Consider the following 6,921-nt stretch of genomic DNA (forward strand, 5'->3'; position numbering starts at 1 on the left):
CTCTGACTTTAGGCAAGTCTATTAACCTCTCCGAGCCTCCTCCATTTCCTTGTTAATCAAATGGGTGAAAATACTATTTCCTACTTCATAGAGTTGTAGAATAAAGTGAGATAATACTCAACAAACATTGGCTACTGTTTTTCACTAAATGGATTTTAGAGCACACCCAGAATGGTGGATCCTGTGCCACATGCTGGGGGCATGGAATTGAGCAAAACAAACACATAGGCCCACTCCCTGTTACAGTCTTGTGGGGAAGACAGTGCAACGAACAGGTCTTAAGATGATGTGTGGTAAGTGCCAGAAGAGGAAAATCCCCTGGTACCACAGAAAACCACAGGAGGAGCCTAATCAAGCCTCAGGGGTTGGGAGGAGGCTCCTGGGGAAAACAAAGATGGGCTCCAGGCAGGCCCTGCTGGTTGCCTGCCAAACGTACACGCCTTCCCCTTGGTCTTTATCCATCCCGTGCTCCACTTGGGTATCCCAATTTTTCTGGACCTTTTTTCTTTACACGGTTTTCCATTTATTTACTTATAAAAATATGGAATGCTTCATGAATTTGCACGGCATCCTTGCACAGGGGTCATGGTCATCTCTGTGTGGTTCCAATTTTAGCATACATGCTTCTTAAGCCAGCACTCTTCACTTTTTTGCACCACACTCAGCTCTTCTTCCTTTCTTCTCCTAAAAGGTAACCAACCATTTTAATGTTTATCTTCTTATTTCAATGTGTTCTTGCAACACGGGTATTGTTTTGTGTGTGTGTCTATGCACTTTTAAATTTTTATCATAAAAATTTTCTAAAGTACACAAAAGTAGAGAAGATAATATCACAAACCTCCATGTAGCCATCACCTAGTTTGAACAATTTTACCAACATTTTGCCAACTGTGTTTTATCTAGTCTCTCCACTCCATCCCTACTTCTTTCTTTCAGAAGTATTTTAAGACAATCCCAGACATCGTTTCACCCATTATACATCTCAGTATGCATGTTCAACAGAAAATGACCTTTCAAAAAAGCTCATAACCACCAAGTAGGTTTTTTTTTTTTTTTTGCTATGAGTACTCCTGATTCATTGCTTCTAACTGCTGCACAGTGCTTTTTGTGTGCCTGCCCTGCATCTGACCTATTCTTTTCCACAATAATTGACACTCAAGTGGTGGGCAACTCCCTTCCACCACTAATAAGACTGCAAGAACATCCTCGCTTTGTGAGAATTTCCCCTGGGACAGAACTGTGGGTCACACGATATATTCATTTACATAATCTCACCAAGAAGACCAGACTGCCCTCCAGAATGGCTGCACCAGTCCACAGTCTCACCAGCAGCATGAGGTTCCCATGCCAATCATTGAAATTATCCAGCTGGCCTTTTTTCCCTTTTTTTTTTTTCACTTTTCTCAGACCTCGCAGGTTTCTATTAATAATTGTTTTCAGTCTAATGTATGTAAAGTCTCATTTAAATTCATATTGTTGATGATTAACAATGATTTTTAGCATTTTATCACCTTTGTAAGATTTTAGGGTTAATTCTTCTATAAATTGCATGTTCATATCTTTCACTCATTTTTCTATGGGGTTGCTGTCTTTTTCCTGACTTGTAGGAATTTCTTGTGTATTCTAGATATTAGTCAGTTTTAGACATTGCAAGCATCTTCTCCCATTCTATCATTTGGTCCTACTTTTTGATCACTTTTGTATCCACCTTTCTCTCCCACCTTCAGCTCCAGGGGGATCTCCTGCTCAGTCTCATCTACCCATGAGACTCCTATACCCCCTTGCCAGTGATGGATTTAGGAATACAGTTTGACCAATTCTCTACTGAGATAGTGAATTCAGCCAGAGGGCTTCCAAGAAAAATTTCTTCACTCCTCAGAGACATGAGGAGATCTAGTCTCTGTCTCTCCTCCCACTGAGTGTTCTCTGGATATGACATGGAGCTTCTGTAACCATCTTACTACCAGTTTGAGGATAAAACCCACTGTGAAGGCATGGTACTGTTGGTGGCAGGGTTGAGCCACTGTATTAACCACCCTGGGGCCTGCAACGCCTCTAGTCTTCCCTTTAAGTGAGATAATAAATGTCCTCCTCGTCTAAGTTAGATTGAGCCAGGGTTTCTGACACTTGCAGTGAGAAGGATATGGACAGATGCAGCCTCTAAGCCAGGAGTTTCTGAATCTTTTTTTTTTTTTTTAATCACAATCACCAGTAAGAATTTGGCTTTTTATATCATGATCCAGTATACACATAATTGAAACAACACTTAACTTCATGGTGTCCAGTGTGCTCAGATAACCTCTTTTCTATTTCCTTTGTGCTTTTTGTTTTCGTTTTTTTGGAGGGTATGGGGGACAGTAATACTCAATGTAACCTACTAAATTAATTACACAAGCTACTAATGGGTCATGACCCACAGCTTGAAAAACATTGCTCTGGGTTTTAGGCCTCTGAACTGAGGCCTGTAAGAAGAATAATGGGCTTTAGTCAAGTAAGATCTGGAGTGGGGAGCGAGGATGGTGGGGAGGATGTTTTCTAGGAAAGAATACTGTAAAGAAGCCCTCAGCAGGATGGGGCCAATCAGATACCTCCCTTCCCCAAGGGTGACCACAGGGTGAGCCCTGGATAAACCTTTGTTGATTGGTTGTATTCCCTCCCACAGCTCTCCTCCCAGGGTGCCTTTCTTCAGCCTTATTCTATGAATAGATGAGAGCTTTTATCTCCCCTCTGCCTAACCTCAGGACTCCGGAGAAGGGCGGCGGGCGGGGGGATCCCTGAAGTCGGCTAATTAGAGATGGCTGGGAGGATTACCAGGGCCTTGCTCTGGCAGCTGTGCCCACCTCTAAATTCAATATCCAGAACCTGCAGAGAAAGGGCTCACCTTGATAAGCCCTGAGACAAAGCAGGAGACAGATAGGGTTTGTTCTCAACAGAGCGCTCTCCCTCTGAATACAGTTTTTGTTTAAGCCCCAAGGCTTGGAACATTCCACAGCCTGGCAAACTCCCTGTCTCCTCAAGGTCAGTCCTTCCTCAGCATTCCTCTTTGGAAACGTCTCCCACGGCTGGCCCTGCTCCTGCCCCCTGGCTTTGGGGGCAGTTATATAACTCTTAGGAAGACCTAGAAATACAAGCATATGGTGTCCTCAATTCCCAGCACAGACTTGCTGCTTCACATTTTTAGCTGGTGCTGAGAGACTGGCTTTCACACACAGACACACACACATACACATCCCTGACTCATAACTACATTTCTGCTGCAGTATTGCAGATTTTTAAAAAATTAAATCCTACATCTGGAGCCACATAAGGGTGAAAGCATAGGACATTTTGTCCCAGTAACTGTGGGGATGGAAAGGCCTCTGAGGCAGGACGCAAAGGCCGTATCAGGGCCACTGCAGGGCCAGGGGTCCTAGCACCCCTGGCTTTGGCTCTGAGGGTTTGGTTGCTTGTAGCTGAATTCCCTAACCAAAGCCTGTCATGTGTGGTGCCAAGCTCACAAATTCAGCATGCATCTATTACATGTTTGCAATGACTAAAAGATTAGGGAAGGAAGCCTGGTTTGTGGGGATCAGGGATACGTAGAAAATATGTTCTGCAAAATGTTTTATTAGAGGTTCTGAAAATTAAGACACAGAAAGCATTTTACTTAATGAAGAAAATAGGGTAAATATGTTCAAAGGAGTATAGTTGTTAAAAGCAAACTGTTTAGAGTCAAGGTCAACCCAGATTCACTTTCTGGTTCTCTGCAGCTTACTAGCTGTGACCTTCAACAAGTCTCTCTTAACCTGAGTCTTAGTTTTCCAATATGTAAAATGGACAGAGCATTGTGAGGGTGGTTGTAAGGATTAAACGAGATCAGAGACTTTAGCACCATGACTGTAAAGACAAAGGGCTCTATAAATGTAGCTGGTACTACAATTCACATTTTTTTTTTTTTTTTTAAGACAGGAACTGACTCTGTCACCCAGGCTGGAGTGCACTGGCGTGATTACAGCTCACGGCAGCCTCGACCTGACAGGTTCAAGCCATCCTCCCACCTCAGCCTCCAGAGTAACTGGGACTACAGGCATGAACTACCACATCCTGCTAATTTTTGGATTTTTTGTAGAGATGGGGTTTTTCCATGTTGCCAGGCTGGTTTCAAACTTCTGAGCTCAAGCAATCTGCCTGCCTTGGCCTCCTAAAGTGTTGGGATTACAGGCAAATGAGCCACCACGCCAGCCCACAATTCACTTTTAACACAAGTGAAACATTAGACACATTATTGAATATGTCTATTCACATAATGAATATGTCTATTTCATTAGACAATGGAATAGACTTACGCTAATTTTCTTTTCTCTCTTACTTTACACAGTCTGATTTCCTGAAGAGAGGAGGTGGGAGTAAGCTAATCAGGCCCTGAGTTAGCTGTCTCCAAGAAGCTTAGAGTGTCCCACTTACCTACGGGTTGCAGGGCCTGCACTGCCAGTAGGGCTGGCTTTTAGGGGTGCTGCTGTTGGTGTGTGTTGTACATGTTTTCCAGGATTGGGACAAGCATCCTAGAGCTCCTGGCTTTAGAGGCCAGGTCTGGGAACTGATGGGTGCAGCAAATGCAAACAGACAGCAAACAGGCCAAAGAGGAGATCCATTCACTGAAGACGGCCCTGGTACAGTACTGTTGAGGTTTTGCTGCGGCCTGGACACGGCTGGCTCCTTCGACTTACACAATATGTCTTCTCTCTCTCTTTACCTGCACTTATAAGAATCGGTGCTAAGGATATGTGCCTACCACAGTGCAGCCTGTAGATTATCTAGCGAAGAAAGAATTGCTGCCATTTCCCAAATATTAAACGCCAGGTTCTGCCTATGCGTAATTTTCTCAGTCTTCACAACACACCTGCTAACTCCAGTTTACAAATGAGGAGACGTACCGGCCGGTTGTTGCAGGCGTCTGGTTTTAAGGGCAGTGGCAGTAGAGAAAATGATTTATTTTAGCATCAGCCACTGTGCTAATCCCTTTAGATAGCACCTCATTTAATCCTTTTAACAACCCTGAAGCACTATCCTTATTCTGAAGGGACTTCAGACCTCTCTGCTGTCCACACTGTCCCCTGCTCGGTGCAGGAGTGTAGACTGGGACTGTTCCGTCTGGTGGTCTCCCCGACAGGGGCTCACCTGGAAACTGGCCTTTGGGCTGGGACTGTGCCTCTGTACTTAGGCTGGCAGCCCATATTAGGACAGGGCACCGTGATAAGCACTTTCTTACCGCATATGCACGATTTCACTCGGCCCTCACACAGCCCACGAGGTGGGCACTGTCACAGTGCCATCTCACAGGCGAGGAGGCCAGGCCCAAACCCTGAGGATGCGCCGCTCAGGTGGAAGCCTCCTGGTAGCTCGCGCGGCAGCCTGGGGGCGCGCGGATTTGTCTCTGCGCTACGGCGGCTGCCGAGGACCATTCCGCGGAGGCGGCGCTTGGCGGCGGGTCCTCGGCCTGAGGCTGCGTGACGCTTCCAAGCCCGGCCCGACCTACGTCTGCAAGAAGAGCAGAGGGTCCCTAGTCGGGAGCGGACCCCGCTGCGGCTCCAGCCGGCCCTGCCTGTAGCCGCCACCTGAGCGTGGGCGCGGCTGCTATCTCTCACCCGCGCGTCGGCCAGTAAAGGGCTCCGTGCTTAAACATCATTCGTTACAGAAGTATTGCAGCCATCACACGGCATTTTAAAAACACGAATGATGATAAATGATTTTAACACTGCTTCCAATTCCGCCCCAAGCACAGCATCATTACCATTTGCATGCGTTTCACTTCATTCGATTTCCATGTGTATGGATTTGTTTCTACACAGCTGTGGTAAAACGCACATAATAACCTGAATCCAGGGTTGTTTTCCACTTTGAAACATGAACATTTTCACTGTGTTATTACAAACTCTTCCTACCTATAATTTTTAATGGCAGGACTTTAAAAAATCGGGTCGATAACGCTGTCACTTCTCTGAGCATCTCGCAAATGTTTAACATTGAAGTGGCTTCCAAAGCTTCACCATTATAAATTATTCTTTTTTTTTTTTTTTTTTTTTTTTTTTTTTGAGATGGAGTCTCACTCTTGCCGCCTAGGCTGGAGTGCAGTGGCGCGATCTTAGCTCACTGCAAGCTCCGCCTCCCAGGTTCAAGAGATTCTCCTGCCTCAGCCTCCCGAGTAGCTGGGATTACAGGCACCTGGCACCACGCCCACCTAATTTTTGTACTTTTAGTAGAGACGGGGTTTCACCATGTTGGCCAGACTGGTCTCAAACTTCTGACCTCAGGTGCTTCCCCCTCAACACCGCCTCGGCCTCCCAAAGTGCTGGGATTACAGGCGTGAGCCACCTCGCCCGGCCCATTCTTGTGTATAAAGTCCTTTCAGTATTGAGATCAGTTTCCTTAGCTTACATTCACAGGAGTGAAAGTGCTAGGTCAGAGTGTGAACATTTAAAAGCTTTCGGTATTATTGCCAAATGGCTTTTCACAGGTGACTTAGGGAGGTTTTGGTACTTGGAGCATTGCTACTTATATCCATTTTTTCCCCCAGGAAAACATCTAAAATGTGCTTTCATTGAGAGATAATGACCCTTTCTGAGAGTGTCTACATTTAATTGAGATCAGAGCTTGAAGTTGAAAATTTTGTGCCCTAATGGTGAGCCTTCAGACATCAGAAAACAGGGTAGGAAAGTTCTCACGGGTTAGGATTTTTCTGGTGACCCTGAGTCGGGGAGCCCCTTATTCTGCTTTCCCTTAAGGCTAACCTAGACTCCCAGCCCTGTGTAGAGTTCTGAGGGACGCCAGGGTCATAATGCTGGTGGTACAGAGTTCATAATGTTCATAAAGTTCATAATGCTGGTGGAAGAAGTGAAATAATTTATGAATTCACAGAATATTGATCATGATATCCTTCCTCCT

At 45.4% G+C, this 6,921-nt stretch overlaps 1 non-coding gene across 1 annotated transcript; it reads right to left on the reverse strand.

Moving 5' to 3' along the window:
• Positions 1 to 535: 535 nt before the first annotated feature.
• On the reverse strand, positions 536 to 639 carry LOC115899376. Its single transcript, XR_004059099.1, has one exon. It is a non-coding gene; the product is annotated as a U6 spliceosomal RNA (small nuclear RNA).
• Positions 640 to 6,921: the final 6,282 nt, after the last annotated feature.

The sequence above is a fragment of the Rhinopithecus roxellana genome, chromosome 8, assembly GCF_007565055.1.
Source record: "Rhinopithecus roxellana isolate Shanxi Qingling chromosome 8, ASM756505v1, whole genome shotgun sequence".
NCBI classification, from domain to species: Eukaryota; Metazoa; Chordata; class Mammalia; order Primates; family Cercopithecidae; genus Rhinopithecus; species Rhinopithecus roxellana.